Source organism: Pholcus phalangioides, unplaced genomic scaffold, assembly GCF_987345545.1.
Source record: "Pholcus phalangioides strain wild (caught in Gottingen) unplaced genomic scaffold, Ppha-v1.0 ptg000043l_1, whole genome shotgun sequence".
Taxonomy (NCBI): Eukaryota; Metazoa; Arthropoda; class Arachnida; order Araneae; family Pholcidae; genus Pholcus; species Pholcus phalangioides.
In genome coordinates this window covers 2697278-2716510 of record NW_028301629.1, presented here as the reverse complement: position 1 = coordinate 2716510, position 19233 = coordinate 2697278, and the positions used below count along the sequence as shown (strand labels likewise).

The window sequence follows — 19233 nt, the reverse complement described above, 5'->3', positions numbered from 1 at the left end:
CCTTTCCCGAGACGAATAAACACCACTATAGTTCCTTTTGTTCCTCGTAATCAGATTTCTTAAAATTGGTTTTCATAATGAATTTCATGGTTGAAGCTCAGACTTCAAACATAAAAATTTTAATTTTAGCTATTTTTTTTTTCATTTCCAGCCTAGCCCAATAGTCATTCACAAATATTTGCTTCACATGCTTGATGCCCCCTGCTGCACAATACAGGAACAGGCTAGCTACACACTGGCCCAGTATTCTTTGGCGTATATTTGCTTTAAGAAAACTCTCTCTAAGGATAAATGATTTTACGCCAACGCTTGTTGTGACTGTTCTCGTTCTTCGACGCACTATGTGGTCAGACGGATTGAAAGATCGGGTAGGAAGGCAACTCCTTTGACTCAGGCTGTAAGGTCCTGGTCGTTTTCTTCGAAGAGCCTTCCAATACCTTCCAGACTCCGACATTCTATGATAATTGACAATGGTGGAGCGGTCACATTACTGGCCCATAACCAGCCTCGGAACGAATTGGGCAAATTTCCTTCATAAAAATACGTAAAAATGAAAAATCTGGATACGTACGGGATATTGCACATTATTGTCAAGAAAATTGCCTAATGCAAATTAAGTTGCTAATTGTGGCCAAAAAAAAAATGTCAAAGGCAATTAAAGTTGTCAATTACAGCCATAAAAATTAGCAAGAAAATTGTCAAAGGCAATTAAAGTTGTCAATTACAGCCATAAAAATTAGCAAGAAAATTGTCAAAGGCAAGAAAATTTGCCAGCTACTGCTAAAATTGCTAAAAAGTCAATAATGACAGGAAGTAGGAAGCTTCAACACGACACAATGGGTGAAAATTTGTGTAACTCACCAGATGAAACGTATATCACATATTTGATAAATATGGGAGTGTATGAATATGTATACATATGACATGATAATTATGACCTAGTCATGAAAAAAAATTAATTTCAAATGTTCTGATCGTAATGTTCTGATCGTAAAATGTTCTGATCGTAATGTTCTGATCGTAAAATGTTCTGATTTCAACGGAATATTTTGTAAACAAAAAGTAGGAATGCCTAAAATTACGAAAATGGTCTGTAAAACACAGTCCACATACAAGGCCCCCACATCCTGTAGTGGGGCCGTTAGGCTGGGATCTTTTGCGTTTCCCTCAGTCAGACTTTTAACGGGCCCCTTCTGTAGCTAATTTATAGCGTGAAAAAGCAAAAAAATGATAATCATCCCCGGCCCCAGGGTTAGAGCCTTGTCAGTCTCCCCCCCCCCATGTGGGGGCCATGGCCACATGTACAGTCACATTATACATAAAAGTTTGGAAATAAGTTGCTTGCATCAGTCCGGGGTGTTGTAAGCGGTTCTATCTATCTATCTACCTACATACAAGTTTCTGGCCCAGCAGCGACAGAAATGCCGCATATCTGGCCCGCAAACCGAAAAGTTTCCGCACCAATTCTTTAGAGTAGAGTTTTCCAAAATCTGATCTGTAGTGCCCCACCCCCCGTTCTCGGTGCCGTCTTAACGCATGGGCCCACCCGGACACGGCCCGGGGGCCTCACAAAAATGAGATCTGGTTCAAATTTTCTAGGATTTACCATGTAGGGCTTCCAAAAAAACCACTTGGCCCGGGGGCCCACGATACTCTTAAGACGGCCCTGCCCGTTGTTTAGAATTTTTTTTTCTCTCGTCACCCCTTCCCCCACTCAAGGAAATCTTTAGGATCCTATTTTATTCCCGTAGCTTCCAGCGTTCCTGGACAATCCCATCGCCCCCGGGGGGGGGGAGACATTGACCACTTTGGAAAACCACAACCCTGGGGGTATGTTTTGAGATAAACTGAAAAAAAAAATTCGCTTCAGAGGGGGCAAGCTAAAAGGAAAAACTTAACATAACACATAAATTGCAACACAAACAGTGCATAATTATTTTTTGACAATTTGTGTTAATGGAACCGCAGGTGCCGATATGATATGAAGAAAACATTAAGGGAGCTTAAAGTTGTCATTTGTCCCGTATATACGGGACTCAAGCCCGCAGGAGGTGGAATGGTACGTTTAATTGTATATTCATGAATTTTTTTGGTAGGAACTCGATTCCCGCTCACAGAATTTATTGGAGGGGCTCAAAGGGCCTCAACCTCGCAGATTCCCGCACCTATGAATGAGACAACCGCGTTTCACCATAAGCGCTCTTTGTCTCGGTCAGATGTAGCTCAAGCTAGAAAAGAGCGATCATATTCGAATGTCATAGTTTTATGCAACGCAAATTGTCTCAAACGTTAATAACACATTGTTTGTGTTGCATTTTATGTGTTAGGCCGAGTTTTTCATTTTTGCAGCGTCACCTGCGATTGATATAATATTTGAACTATTTTCACAAATTTATCAAAAAAATTTCCGGAGTCTGGTTCACCCCACCCATCCGAAATGTGAGAAAATGACCGAAGAAAGGGAAAAAGATGGCCAAATCTATTGTTCTATCACTTTGGTTCCCCCCCAACGAAATTTCTGGCTACGGCCTGAGCATGGCCCCCACAAAGCGGGAGGGGCAGCCAGGGCTCTAGCCCTGGGGCAGTTCTCATAATTTTTTGCTTTTCACGCTCTAAATTAACTACAGAAGGTGCCCCACGAAAGATCCCAGCCTAGGGGGGGCCCCCCCGCTCCAGAATGTGGGGGCCATGGGCCCGAGCAGCGTGCAACGTATGATAACCGTACTCCTTGAAGGAAACGCTACGCGATTGCAACGTTTTCTTTCATATCTACCACCATCGATAGAGATCATAGGTAATATTTTTAAATTATTTAAATATATCAATAACACTACTTTTTTGTTACAGCAATAACTAATATATTGTCATAAAAAATTATTTACTGCCATTTATTTCTAGAAGTGTAGTGTAGCAGTGAAATTGTTTTTCTAAAACCGTAAAAATCAGTCACATCATTGCGTAATATAGATATCTTTGTATAGATGGCAGCACCACTCGAATACTCTGTCAAATAGAAAATTGAGAGGTTTTTTTTGTTTTATTTAGTTAAGATAACAGAATAACACATCTGCCCAGAATAATTATTAGTTTTTTTGACACAGAAATAATTTTAATTATATGAATATAATTAAATTATAATATGATGATAATTAAACATCATATTATTATAATGAACATAATAAATATGATGAGCTTCTACGGAAAAATGTCTACCTTTTGCCCAAAATAATTTTTTTAATTCAAATACTGTATAATTTAAATAATAAGGAAGATATTATATTTATATTGGTGAAGATTAAAATTTTTTCAAAAGAACGGACTTGTAACATTAACTTTCAATAAGTAATTACTTAGCCAGTGCCGTAACTAGGCGGGTGCACAGGGCACACTTGGAAGTGGGGGGGGGGGGCAGAATGGGCCTAAATGAACCATTCTCTCTGGGATCATGATCCAAGAATGTACTAGAAGGAGCCTAAATCAATGCAAATTCCTTCAGAGGGCTTTCGGAATGGCTAGTTACGGCATTCTAATTAGCAACACTTTCTTCTTCACGAAGTAGATATACTCAAGCAAGATAATCGAAATGCAAACTTGATAACTCAGTTCCTAAGGTCATGTACAAATCAGTATTAGAAACTTTATTTCCATTCTGCTCGCGTGATCTTCGAGTTCAGACGTATATCCTCTGATCAAGGCCGCAACTGTAGGGGGTGGGGGAGAAACAGGCAGTGTCGTCTTAAAGCACGAGCCTACCCGGGCACTGCCCGGAGGCCTCACAAAAATGCGATCTGGTAAAAATTTTCTATAATTAATTTATCAGGTAAGGCCTAGGGAAAATCACATGGCCAGAGGGCCCGTGATGGTTTTAAGACGGCCCTGGGAGCAGGCGGAACTCGTGCCTTCCCCCCCCCCCCCAGGTCACAATCAATTTCTTAACGAGAAATTTTGAGTGCTTCAAATAGCATCGAAATTAACAGAAATCGATTACAGCTGGTCCCAGTGTTGATTACAGCGCAAATGAATGATTGAAAAATGATAAGTAGCCCACACTAACATCAGGGTCGTCTTAAGAGTTTCATGGGGCCCCCGGGCCAAGTCGTTTTTCTGAAGCCCTACCTTGTAAATTCTATAAAATTTCAACCGGATCTCATTTTTGTGAGGCCCCCGGCCCGTGCCCGGGTGGGCCCATGCGTTAAGACAGCACTGACTAACATTCAATTAAGCTGGATTCAAAAGTCACTAATGCAGGAATAAACGATGCCCACTAGCTGAATGATTTACTATAATTTCTTGTGAAGCAATGTAGCGGAGCCTCGGGGCCATTCAAGTATTACGTCTGCATTGATGGGGGAGGGTTTTTTTTAGATTTGCTAGCTTTTGATGACAAGGGAAGGGGTGGGGGGGGGTTTCGTATGATGCTTACGTCATCAACCACCCTTTATGAAAATATGAAATATTCTTGATGGCATCTTACTCGGTGTGCCAAAATCGAGAAAAATATTTCGCTAGCTTGTGGTGCACCTGAACTAACACTTCTCCCTAATGATAAATCCCTTACAGAGCCATTTCAGCAATCTCTAAATGTTTCACGGATGCTTCAAGTGCTCTGGAACTGTGTCCGGGCCGCTCAAGTGCTCTGGAACTGTGCAACGCATCACTCAAGCGAACCGTAATTATGCCACTGATCACTTAAGTAATCCGGGAATGTTCCGCGAGTAACTTGAGTGATGTAAAACCACACTGTGGGGTCACTTAAGTGCTCTAAAATTGGGCCACATGTCAGTCAAGGGATCGTTAAATGTACTAAGGATCGTTTAAGTGTTCTGGAACTGTGTCGCAAGTTACTTCAGTGATCTGTAAATGTGTCTTGGACCTACTTAAATGCTCCGGAATTCTGCCACGGGTCATTTAAGCAATGTGTAAATGTACCGCTTAGTTCGTTTTTACAAAATTGGGTTTGGGGGGGGGGGGGTAAGCCTAAGCTTGAGAGTGTGTTTTCCAACATTTTTTCCCCTTTGGCGGAATCTCTCAAATGAAATTCGGGATCTAGGGAGTGCTAAAAAGTATGGAGAGAAATAATTGAGGGAACACCTGTGGCTAGAACTTGATTTAGAGCAGTGGATCCCAACCGGTGCTCCGCGGAGCCCTCGGAGCTGCGTATGCACTCTCTAGGGACTCCGCTGCCTCTCGATGAAGATAAAAAAAACCGGTAAATTAAAAAAAAATTATTATAAATACTTTTAAATAATGACAATAAATCAGTACCTTTGAGGAATACGTAAAAAATATTCCTACGGGGTTCCGCCATAGAAATAATATACCAGAAAGGGCTCCGCAATTCAAAAAAGGTTGAGAACCACTGATTTTTAGAGGAACTATCTGTAACTATTTTACCCTGATTTTCAATTACTATTCATCTTTGAACCAATTGTGTGTGAAGCCGTATGGACCGCAAGGGTTCCGTAGAACACATGGCACGAAAACCCATGCTTCAATGATATTAGAAGGAAGTCCAGATACCACCTACAAAGCCCCAGTAGAAAAAATTCACCTTGAAATTAATGTACAAAAATAACTTTTCAGGCTTTTGAAAGGGATTTTATTCTTCGGTCATATTCACCGGAACGTAACAAGGGTAGAAAATTAGGAAAAAATAGATAAAATAACACAAAAATGCATCAGATTTGTCAATTTCGAGGTAGTAACTGATCAGTAACAAACAGTTAGTTACCTAATAAACAAGGGAAATGTCGTTCCAAGACAAACAGACCCGAACAGTGCACCAGGGTTAAACCGAAAAATTATTTCATTCACCATTGTTATTAATATAATTTAACCACTTTGCATTCCCATAATGTACTTATACAACCAATTAGCTGAAAATGGTTGAGAGTGAGCATAGATGCCAATGTGCTCAATTTCGATAACCCTTGGGGAAATAAAACAAAGGATTAAAAAAAAATTGGTGAGTTTTTCATTGGGTTCATAAATGATAATTTCTGTGCTCAGCACCTGGAAATTTATGTACAGTTACTAGTTCTATTTATTATCGGAGGATTCTGTTATGAAACATATACCGTATGCAGGGTGTTCTGTTAATGGCCCGACAAACAGAGGGTTGTTAGTAGGCATGAAGAGGAACAAAAATTGCGATGGCACATGGTGGCGCAAACCACGTTGAAAGGGCGAAAATCACGAAAAACGCATACAAAACGATCGCTGAATGCGTTCGTGGGTTCGCTCACCATATCTGACGTAGGCAGCGTCGTGAGAGATTTAAGGTGACCCCATAGGAGGAAGTCACACGGACTGAGATCGGGCGAACGTAAAGGCCAAGCATCGGGTCCCGCGCGTCCAATCCACCTCCTAGGGAATGTAACATCGAGATGATTACGCACCTTCGGGGAAAAATTTGCAGGGGCACCGTCATGCATGAACCACATGCCTCGCTGCACTGCGCCCGAAATTTGCCATAAAAAAAATACAAATTTGCCATATTCTTGAAAAAAATACAGCAAATATATAAATTTATTAGATTGTGCCGAATCGTTTCGGGCATAAATGGGTCAATGTAGGATGTGTGATCAAGAAAAGATTCAAATCACTTGAATCTTAGCTATTGAAACTACTTCAGGTGTCAAGGAAACAGTTATTTTCCGGATATTATGCTGAGGTGAGCTCGGAAAGAAAAGTCATCACGTCTCCGCCGGGACACGAACCCAGGCCCTCTTGCGTACCGGGCAAGAATGCTCGAATGCAAGAACAAGGCAAGAATGCAAGAATGCTCGTACGCAAGAGGGCCTGGGTTCGTGTGCCGGCGGAGACGTGATGACTTTTCTTTCCGAGCTCACCTCAGCATAATATCCGGAAAATAACTGTTTCCTTGATATCTCTGGCTGAGAAAAAAGCCATCTATATCCCTACTTCAGGTGTGTTTTAACCTCAATATTGGTAAACGACAATTTGTGACCAAAGTCACTGCTTAGAAAGGAGTTACTTAGCAGTTCAGGATACCGTTAATTTTTCTGAAGAACTTACGAGAAGAAAAAAATCACTAATAACGTATAATTAATTTATTATAGTTCCATTTCGATATTTAGTAAAGTTTTATGGAAAAATTTCTTGAACCCATAATTCACTTCTTTAAATAAAAATTAGAGGAAACATGAAATACATAAAACTTTTACGTCAATCAATATAAAATGGGTCCCATCAGTTTAGTGTATACAAATAAAATCAACCCATTTTGTTTAGAATAAAAATTCACACAAATCCATCCTATTCAAAAATAAATTCAGACAAAGATGATTAAAATTATTGATTTTTTGACCTCTTCACATGCTGAACCGTGTCTGAAGAGAAATACGGAAACAGTCATTATAAAAGTGAAAGGAAAAAAGTAATCGATAAATTTAATCATCGTTTCCTCGGCAAATTTTTCATCGAATATTACGGGGAGGAAGATTTTCAGACTTTAAATACGGGAAAAGTAGAGCAACTTTTACTTAATAAGTTTTCGCACTAAAGTTCGCGTGAAGATTTCATTTAATCGTTTCTTGTGTTATGCAATTTTCTAATCATGTAAATACCACGGCTTAAATTTATTTTTCACTGATAACCGTTTAGACTATATTCTAGGTTACGAATCAATTTCCATTAGAATTTCTGCTTCTTTTTAGAGTTACGCGCGAAATTTTTATTTATATATGAAAAACACGTTGTATATATATATATATATAAATTTTCCAGTAAAATTAATGTGCAAGTAAAAAAAAAATTCACAATTATGTGTTATTCTTTCATATGATGAGATATACCTGGTTGATAAATTCACGACATAATCTAACAGTGACATATCAAATTATCTACTGAATAATATAAATTATAAATAGCCTTATAAGAATCAAATCAGCAAAACAAAAACCAAACGCTGTTTTAGCATAGGAAAATCATCGGTTATAGGAATCACAGATTTCCGCTTACAAGAATCAAAAAAATTACCCTCAAAAACTGCCACCGCTCATCTCATCATCAGTAGTGGGAACTTGTAGAACATTTTTAATTATTCAGAGTTATTTAGAAGGCTATTTATTGTTACTTTCACCTTTGTAATGAAAGTATCCCATATTGGTGCGGTAGCCTTTCTTCCGCCCCCCCCCATTCTCCAAAGAGTAAGGATTGCAGCCTCATATTGAAGTGAGAATGACAGAACTTATCCGCAAGAAGTTTACGGTTAAAAAAAAAAATTGTTAAAATTACTGTAAAGCGGATTCATCTATAGCAGTGTTTCCCAAAGTGGGCAATATTGCCCCCGATGGGCGATGGAATGGTCCAGGGGGGGGGGGCGATAGAAGCTACGAATTTAACATAGGATCCTATGGGTTCACTTGAGTTAGGGGGGTGATGACAGAAAAAAATTTTCTGATGAAGGGGGCGATGGACTAAAACGTTTGGGAAACTGATCTAGAGCAGTGCATCGCAAAGACTTGCCCACTTTGGGCCTACTAATCGGTGTGAAAGCTCCTGGTGTGACGGAAGCTACGGGTATAAACTCGCGGTGTTCTCCTCATGCAGACAGCTATCAAGTCGATGTAACGTAAAAGTCGTTTGCCTAAAAATAGATAACTGAACCCAGTTACCAAGGGGAAAAAACTGGGAGCACGAGCAATTTTTCTCCCTGGTCATTGGGTTCAGCTATCCATTTTCAGTCAAATGGCTCGTACGTTACATCGACTTGATAGCTGTCTTCGTGGGAAGAACGGCGCGAACGGAGTGATTCGATACTTGGCAGCACGGGAAAACGGGGCACCACCCCTCCCACTCCTTGAGTGCTTATAAGAATCAAAATGGATGAACAAAACGCGATTCTTATAAGCGGTGGCTACTATAATTAATAAACAAGTTTTATGATTAGGGCAAAACAACTGTCTTAACACTAAAACGACGGAAACGGCCATTTTGACGACAAACCTACTTTGACAAACAATTATAAACGAACGGTTTAGTTCAGGTACGTGAAATTTCATGACTTTTCTCATCTTGTTCAGTCACTAAAATTCCTAGAGTATGAATATTTTAGGTTTTTCTTAGTTTAGTGGTGAAATTAAGTTCTACCGAGAACGTTGGTGAAACTTCATTTTATCCCTAAACTAACTTAAAAGTTTTTATTTATATATTTAACAAATATGACCACAAAACATGCTGAAATAGACAGTATTCTAATATAAGCATTAATATAGAGAAAACAGATATTCCATCATGGTGATCGCTTTTCACCATTACTCATTTTGTAACAATCCATAGGTACACTTTTGGAAAAGCTCGTCGTCGTGTTTTACTATAAATTCAGCGTTGGATCTTTGCTCTTCTACTGCATTGCATTTGCTGGTACAATGCCGCACGACGAAAAGAATCTTTATTTTTCCCCTATTTTACCCATGGGTAGGAATCTAACCCGGAGGCCGAGACGCGTCATCATTTTTTGTACCTCTGCACTATAAATTCACTCGCTCACACCCTGGGGATGTCAGCAAAGCTCCCAGTCTAGGTAGTCCTGCTATACCATGTGGGGATTCATTATTTGACAACATATCCTTCTTTCGACTGAGCAAAAAAATAATTCAAAGTTGGTTTGAAGAGGAAATCTAGGTCTTGCATAACTTGCACAAACAAATTTGAGATCGTGGACAAAGGAAATTTCCGATGGAAATCATGAGACTTTATTGCTCTGCTAATGAGCGTCGTTGATGTTTTTAACAAAATGAAAAAAATCATTTAGTGCACAATGCGATCGACACCGAAAAGCTGTTTTACGCATGTATCCTATATTGTTCAGGATTCGGCGTCTATTGACGGTTTTTCATTGCGCACATGCAATATCTTTACAGATTTCTCAAGCGTATTATGTTTCAAACCTGCCAAGTGACCTGCCTATCAGTGTCTGCAAAGTGAAAATGAAGTCACGAATGACTAAAGGTAAAAAAAAAAAAAAAAAAAACATAATGAAACCTCCTTCTAAAGTAACAAAACACGGCCTTTGTCATAACAAGCCTTTCTTTGTCCAAAATTCCAAAAAAATTGGTGCATTAACAAGGATATAATGTAGGCAAAATAAATCAAAAACACTCAGCAGATGTTGTTTGAAGAAACTTCGGTAAAGAAAAAATTATTTGTTTTCGATTTTTCCCTATAGCGGTCAAAACGTCGTCGTTCTGGTCAGTCCGAAATTCCACAGATCGTCGTGGTAGTGTTAAATTGGTTTAATCAAACTTGTGCACGTGATCAATGGGAATAAATAGCACATTGGCGAGCTGAAGAGGCTAAAAGCTGTATCGATTACTACTACTTAACCGTGCATGAACCTCGTACACATTCCTCCACGTAATTTCTAACGAATCAGCACAAGCCTGAATGCGTGTTCTGAATGTATGTGTCGCCCTAACGCAATTTATGCTGTCGAGTTGCGATTGTTGGTGTTCGTTCTGCCATCTATCTCCAATTCTCTGAAGTAAAGATGAAAGTACATGGAAAATACTTGAATTTTTCATCTTATATGTCGGCATCATGCTGTAGGTCTGCCAGCTTTCTGAGAAGAGACCTTTCCAAATGGGAGACCGGCTCCAATTCGCTCCTCAGTAGCTGGAAAACCGCAGAAACAAACTTCAGCTGACCACCACTGTGCCCTGTCAACGGGGTTTGAACCTGCATCTTCAGGACGACAGCTCAGCACGATGCAAGGCCCACACGACCGCACAGCGGCCAGCTATATCGACTGCGAAAAATGGTGCAGGAGGAAAAATTCCTGAAAGTACCCAAAAAACTACCTGCTAAAGTATTTTCACTACTCTCCGTAACTTCAAAATTTAGCAACATTTTTTAACTAATTAAAGTTTAAATCTATGCGGAAAATCAATATTTTTTTTAATAAAAATTAGTTTTGTACACAATTTTTTTTTCGTCTTTTTAAACCTCAGAGAAATAAGAAGTCTGCAGATAAGATGCAGTGGTATTTTATCCCCCATTAAAAAATTTCCGATGGTATTTTAACGGATAATCCGTGGATTCAAAGTAGGAAAATACAGAACTTTTATTTTCCAGATATTTCATTATGAATGAAAATTAATTATTTATAAACATGCATTCTCTCTCTTTTCTGTTTGATTATTCCCGTCGCAGTGGAGGCTCTGTGTGTGTATATTGCATATTGTGTAAGAAGAAAGGGAAGCAAAACTGCTCAGCACTGTGGACGGAGGCTTTGTTTGATTATTCCCGTCGCAATGGAGGCTCTGTGTGTTTTCGTTCGTATTTGTCTATATTGCATATTGTGTAAGAAGAAAGGGAAGCAAAACTGCTCAGCACTGTGGACGGAGGCTTTGTTTCCTCTTTCCCCGTCACAGTGGAGGCGTTGTATATACTTTGTACGGCTGTATATATAGTGTATTTGGATCATTCTCGAATCTTCCACCTCAACACATGCCAACTTCATCTTCTTACTTGCCCCCCCCCCCATAAGTCTTTTCACTTCTTTTGAAATCCCAGCTGTGGTCTCCAGCAATCATGCGCCACTGGACGCACGTGCATTTTGTCTTCCTGGTCCTTGGGTTCAGCTAACTATTTTCAGTCAAATGACTTGTACGTTACATCGTCTTCATGGCGAGAACGACGCGAGTGACTTGATACTGACGAGCATGGGGCAAGGGGGCCCCCAATTAATCTCTAGTAATTTTTCCGACACAACCCTCCCTCTTTGAGGTAACGGAAGTTGATTGCTTTGCATCTGTCCGGGGTTATGAGCGATTCTATCTATCTATCTATCTATCTATAAACATGCAACCATTACATGTTCCACAAACGAGAATATCACATCTTCAATAAGTTGATTTCATTAGGATAAACACTAATTATGAAACTAAGAAGAACTAAAAGATTTTGATGAAAAAATTATGAAAAAACTAGAAACATGAATATTTCAATGATATTTAATCATACGATTTTCAGTTCCTGTTTTCGATTTCTAAATAAGATAATAATTGAGATTTCAACTTCCATATATAACTTCTAGACCTGTCATTTTATTTCCCTTACATAAATTTGTTCGAATACACTATTTCTTTCCTTTTTAAAGGACCTCCTGTCTTGGTAGTCGATGCATTTGTATACTGATTCTTGCAGGAAAATATCCATTATTTTTAACATAAACTCTTATAACAACACAAAATGTATTTTAAGAGAAAGTATACACGTTGAGCCTGAAACACCTTTCAGAAAAGTTTCTCGAATGATAGACGTGCGCACAGTGGAATTACGTGTCATCGACAGCACGCGGGTACTTGTGCCACTCATCCACCCCTGTCCCATATGAGTTGGCAATTCTTAGAAGATTTATGGATAAAATCGGACAAATCCATAGATTTTTATATTGTGTTCGAGAATAGAAAAAAAAGATGGAAGTAATAACTTTTCAGAATAAGTTTCCACGAAATCCTACGTGAACCTCGATGAAAGAAATGGAAAGCTTTTACGTGATCCAACATTTTCTTATTCACTACGGATTTTCACTAGTTTACTTCATTTCTAAAAAAAAAAGGTATTCATTTTTATAGAGCAAAGATTTATAGACGTCGTCGTCGAGTATAAATTTAAAAGAAAATGACAGAAAAAGAAAGTTTGAAATTTTTATTTTCCTCTTAAAAAAACGATGCTCCACAACATTTCTTCTTTGGTACGGCAATATGCATGTAAATTCGACAATTTCAAGCTTACTATACTAAAATTATAGTTAAATGGAACTCGATCCTTGACGCTTTTCATTCGAAAAAGTATTGGAATATTTAAAATTGAACATCGTTCAGAGACTTGAACTGAATGCTGCCATTACATACTTGCATTTGCAATTCCATTATGGAGGAGGATGGCACGAGATTTATCAAGGGGATTTGTGTTTGAGTTGATGGAGCCACCGTCATGAAATTTATTCAAAAAAAAAAAACAACGTAAATACTTGATTCGTAGGAAAGCCAGAACGTCCTCATGTGTTATTCAGGTTGCACTTGAAATGTAATGATGTTTACTGCTGCATATCGGGGAGTGTTCTAGTTTTTCCCTCTGAGTTTAAGACATGCTGACTATTTCTGAGTGGATATGATGGGCTGTTTTTTTTGTTTTTTTTGGTCCTTGAGAAGCAAATAAGGCATTATGATTAAGGTGATTGCTTTTGAATCTCAATTCTCTTCAGAGTTTTGTTAAAGCATCGTAATTTTGTTCTTCATAGATACTGAACTATACAAGCGTCTTGATGAATGCGGCATGGAGGTCATGCGCTAGAACGGAGGTCTAGCAATTATATAGTCTCATGAGGAATACTGTCGTTGGGTACAGCACTGTCGAATCGTATGTGCCGTGATAACCCATCTGTATCATGGGCGGATATAAGGGGGAAAGGGGAACGTGGGGAGACATTACCCCCTCTTCCAGCGCCAAAAGGCGGAGATCGCTGATCTAATACGAGTGTATAGGAATTGGCATTGGCATCACCATGCCTCCCCAGCAATTATCATCTTCCCCGCCAGACTTTCAAGTCTATCACCGCCTATGCTCTGTATAACCACAGACAGTATTTCATTTGGTGGATGTTACTGAATTTTATTTTCCCTGGTTGAGGGAAACTGCAGGGGTATAAAATATCACCAAAACTCGAACCGAATTTCTCAGCCCAAAACTAAAAAATTCCTTCATTTTGATTAGAAAGAGATACAATTCAAAGTCTTAACATTTAAAGTGGACGGATATTTTCTGACATTATTTTTTTCCCCCATTGTAGAATTTATCTCACAGTTTTGTCACATATCTACATATTTCCAGGAGCTTTATCAAACATTTGCAGATTTCCCTGATTTCACTAAGTATTTGCGTATTTCGTAGAATTTTGCAAAGTATTTTACATTTTCCACCAGCCAATGTCGATTTCTCCTGACTTTCAAGAGCTCACCAGAAACCCAGTACAGAGACATTGCCTTACATGCACGGTGTTCTATCGTATCCATTGATTCGTTGCATTGCAAAATTTGTAATTTTCAAAAGTTTTCAAGGGAAATCAATCCAAGCGAAATAGAAAAAAAAATTCCCATTTGTCTCATCTGTCATCATATCATATGTTTTACGCAATATTCTGTATAGTTTCTTTTTTAAATTTCCATCAAGAATTTAAAGTAAGTAAGACTTAGTATAACAAAGTGCTTTACTCTACTGGAAATTACTGTTTATTATTTCACTCGTAGCCCTTAAGTCGCTAGAAATTGGAAAGAAATGGTATTATGCCCAAGCATTCAACCTGGAACTTTAAATTTTACAAATATATATTAAAATATGATTTACTAAAGTGTTTACAAATATATATATTTTTCATATTCATTATATATCAAACTCTTCATTGTGAAATTCTTGACAATATTTGAACACAGATCGTCAGAAAACAGAATTTTCATTTCTTGTTTACTTGAAACTGAAAAAAAAGAATGAATGTATAGCTTTGTCGTTAGAGGGCGCATCTCAAATATTATCGCAGAGTTCCTCAGAGAAGGATACGTTTACTTAAATTCCCTGCAAATTCTTAAAAGTATATGACACAGCCATGACCGCCGCAAGGGGTGGTCTGGCAAAGCTCCAGCCCTGGGGCCCGGGACGATTTTAGTTATTTTTTTGTTTTTTCACGCTGTAAATCCATCACCAGGGGGCCCGTGAAAGTCTGGTCGGGGGACCGCAAAAGATCCCAGTCACGGGTCCTACTCCAGGATGTGGGGGGCCATGGACACAGTGGTGTGAAAGATTATTTTATTTGTCTTCCGGCACAAACGACAGAGATGCTGGAGCATGGACGAAAGAATTTTCGAGAACCTTTTGAACACCTTATTATTACGTGCTCTCGACTTCACGTTTCTCATCACAACCGAAAATGTTAGTCTACAATATATTATGACAAATACGGAAAACTGGTTGAGTGTCACGGGAACTCGAACCCGACCTCTCGATTGTCGGACGAGTGCTCTACCAACTAAGCTATGAAGACAAATAGAATTTCCTCTCTTTGGAGCGTATGTATATGCTGAATGGCTCCGTGCAAAGAACGGCGGCAGCATTCTGCTAATTGCTCGCAGATGACGTCAGGGCTACCAGATGGCGGTAATGACGAAAGACGTCACTCTCCCCTGTTGACACGACAGATACGGGAAACTGGCCGCGTGAGGAAATATCGATGTTCCAGGAAAAAAAAGGAAAATCTCAGACAGTTTTCCGTATCTGTCGTATCAACAAGGGAGAGAGTGACGTCTATCGTCATATACAATATATTATATTACGCTGAGCCTCTCTCGGGGTTGCAGCAACGAGCCTGACGTGTTTGGACGGGGGGGAGGGAAGGGAACGCCCGCGTTTGAATTAGTAGAAATGAAGAAAATTATAAATGCAATTAGAATTTATTTCATTATAAAAACAAAATTCATGTAACAATGCATTCCAATTCAGACGTTTCAAGTTTCTGAAACAATTTTTTGGATTTCATAATTCCTTCAAAAAAAAATTGGCATTCAAAGAAACATTCAATCTACTTCATGCAAATAGTTTTGCCTCCGATATGCTCCCGAGAAACCTCTTAGAAGATGGAAATGCAAATTACAGCCAAACTGTAAATTTGTTCTTTCTGACTTGAGCATCTCATGATCTACTCTCGTAAATTTTTTGGGACGTTCCAATTTTTTGAAACAAGCGTAGCATGCAATGAACTTTATAAAATAAAAAAAAATTCATAGCCAGGGCAAAACAATTATCTTAATTTTTTTCGCCCTGCAACACAAACATTATTCTCTCCAGTCTTATAAGATTCCTTAATTACACAGACTTTTCTCGTAAGAACTCGGAGAAAGTTTGCCGTTAGCACACACACACACAAAAAAACTATATTTTTATTTGGAAAACCTTAACGTGAAAAGAATTATTACAGCCGCAATTCCTGGATGCCTTTTCTTCTTTGCTCTCTTCTATGTTTGGAAGTATGCGTATATAGGAGACACATAAAGAAAAATTTAAGAAACTTCTGGGAAAAAACAACAACAAAAATACTGGATATATTTTCCTTTTATTCCTTATTCCCGTCGACGCGAAAGGAAAACAAATACAAAAAAAAAAAAAACTTGATGTTTAGGAATAAGAAGAAAATGGTAGGAAATGCTGGAAAAAGCCCGTAAGATAAAATATGTGAGGCTTTCGCAAACGTTGCGGAAAGAAATTTATACTCCGTCTCGTTTTTCTCCGGCTTCTTCTTCGGTCTTTACCGTGAAATTTTTTTACGGTTCAAATCATGATCGAATCGAGTTTGTTTTTTTTGGTTCCGTTTACTTTTTATACGGAGAGGAATTTGTTTTTTGTTTGGGTAAGAAAACAGAACTACAAAATGGAGTATTTCCAGAAAGGTTAAAAGAAAAAAAAAATTCAAATCACAGGTAGTATATATTCAACGACTGTATAATAGAACGGAGAGTTTCTGGTTTGATATAAAAATGTAGCTTCGTTGAAGTTTTTTGCATCAATGCGCACTTTATGGTGTAGCCGGCCCAGCTGGTGGGTACTCCAGTTCACTATGTCACAGAAAGCAAATTTACAAAGAATCTACACATGTACAAATATTCCGAAAACAATAGAAAACAAAGGTTCACTCAAATAATACATCACAACAGGCAAATTAACGCCACAACAGGCTGACTTAAGAACATCATGGATCCCCGAGCCATATTTTGGAGGCCCTACCTACTACTGCTACACCACACATACACCCCCCCCCCCCGCGGAACCCCCAACGAATCGGTACATGCGGGAATGTGGTGTGCGTGTAGTGAAACCTGACGTGAAGTTTTTTTTGTTTCTCTGTGATGCTTGTTATGTGTAGTGCTGCCATCTGCCACCATTTTTTTCTAACTATGAGTGAAGTGTTATGATTGAATGATTTTATCGTTGTAGGACTGTTGCTCTCTGTGGCGAGACTTTTTAACGGGGAGATCGGCTAGCATTTGCGCCTTGAATTTGGGAACCACAGAAAACCAACTTCAGCCGACCACCACTGTGGGGGTTCGAACCCGGATCCTCGCATCGCGAGTCCGTCACTATAACCACTCGACCACCACGGCGGTCGAATCAAAACAAAAACACAGCAGCAAAGGGTTACAAGCCTTGTCAAGCACATACACGCCAAGGAAAAACAAAAAAATCTGTCCACCAGATTTATAAAACAATTTTGTTCTTTGTCTTGCAAAAATATATAAAGGAAAAACAGAAATATAGATATAAGCAACAACACAGATCATATCCTGAATGACTGCCTCTACTAATGCATAACCACTACTTGTACAAGATATAGCATGTACTAACGGGACCCGGACAAGAATTTTTACGACATTCCCGTAACAATAATGTAAATGCGATAACCACAAGTGTCCTCCATTCAGCTCTTCTAGCAGGGGTGCTAGACGGGAGGACACGAATGGTTTCTTAATAACCATATTGCACGTAGTTTTTATTTTATATATATTCTTTTTTTTTTCTTTCATAAATATATCCAGCCAGGGTGAGTCAACCAAAACAACAAGACCGGAGCTGATTCTTAGCTAAGACTCTCTCCAGACAATCCCCCATTTAAACTAATCCCCCATTGCTCACCAAAATAGGTTTAGAGCGAGACGATTCGGCCTCTATTCAAGATTTCTCTTTCCTCTATTCAAGATTTCTCTTTCCTCTATTCAAGATTTCTCTTTCCTCTATTCAAGATTTCTCTTTCCTCTATTCAAGATTTCTCTTTCCTCTATTCAAGATTTCTCTTTCCTCTATTCAAGTTCTTGATGCATTTCTGTCCACAACATACGTACGTACTCATATTGTCGTATCCATGTTGCTCACCGAATAAAGTGCTAGGCGAGATTGCACGGGTGATCCCTAATTGTATATATTCCCCCAAACAATATTTCTATTTTGTATATTTTCATCAGAACCACCGGAGCGAGTGAACTCAACCCAATAAAACTGATGCTGGATTCTAGACCGCAAGTTATCAAACCCATTTGCTCACCAATAAGGTGTTAAGCGAGAGATGACTCGCTCCGATGAATATTTTATGTTTCACGATAAGATTCTCTCTTTTTTTTTGTATCCTGCGTATATATGTACGGTAACATGAGATGGCATGTGGCCCGCTCCAATTGCTTTTAAAATATACTTCCATCCTAATAATGAGTACATTCATCCGTCTTAACGAAACCCCGAAACTTTCCTTCAACTCCCAGCATCATCTCGTCTAAAATCACCACAAAATTTGTTAATCGCGACCAGTGGCGTCGGAGCCGGGGGTGCTGTGGGTGCTCGAGCACCCACGAAAATTTGTAAAACAGGTCCGAGCACCCACAGAATTGATTCAGAAATCGAAATTTCCTATATGGAACTCAAGACGGGCACCCACAGGTTCGAAACACTTCTGACGCCCCTGATCGCGACAGCACACAATTCTCCGGGGAAAATATGTTGTAAAAATTTTTTATGTTTTTTTGACACAAAATAAAGTGTTCCGGACTCTGCCACGAAGCTGATCTGGAAGAGATCTCGGCAACGGGATAAATCCAGTACCAAAGTTCTGGCGTTCATTCATTCAGCCGGCCCGGCTTAAGATTCCAGTACACAATATCCGATTAAGACGGTTTGTGCACGCAAATTTTCCCAAAAACCACATTTTTCAATTTTTAAATACCATGAAATTTTTCGCGTCTAACTGTATAAAAATTTTTGTTCCACCTGTAATAAAAATACTTTAAAAATATTTCGATATAAACTGATGACAGGCATTACAAGTGCTAATGTTTTTACACTAAAATGCTTTTTTTCCTCAAAGTTTTTTGTTAGAGAAGGACCATTTTTCCAACATCACTCATTCAAATGTCTTGAAGCTTTGTGTGTCTCTCTCAACACTATGGCGTTAGATACTTTAACACGAGGATTTTTTATTAGAATTATTAAAAAAAATTGCAGCACAAAATAAGGGTAAATTTTGGAGATTTTTGAAAAAGTTGCATGTTGTGTTAAAGTTAAAATTCAAGAAAACAATAACCAAGAATTAAAATTCTAAAAGCTCGTGTTAAAGTATGTAACACCATAGTGTTGAGAGAAACACACAAGGTTTCAAGACATTTGAATGAGTGATGT

General features: G+C 38.8%; 1 protein-coding gene across 2 annotated transcripts in view; it reads right to left on the bottom strand.

Annotated features, from left to right (window-relative positions):
- LOC149063786 (uncharacterized) overlaps positions 1-19233 on the bottom strand; it is a 471413-nt gene that overhangs the window by 214492 nt on the left and 237688 nt on the right. The window lies entirely within an intron of this gene.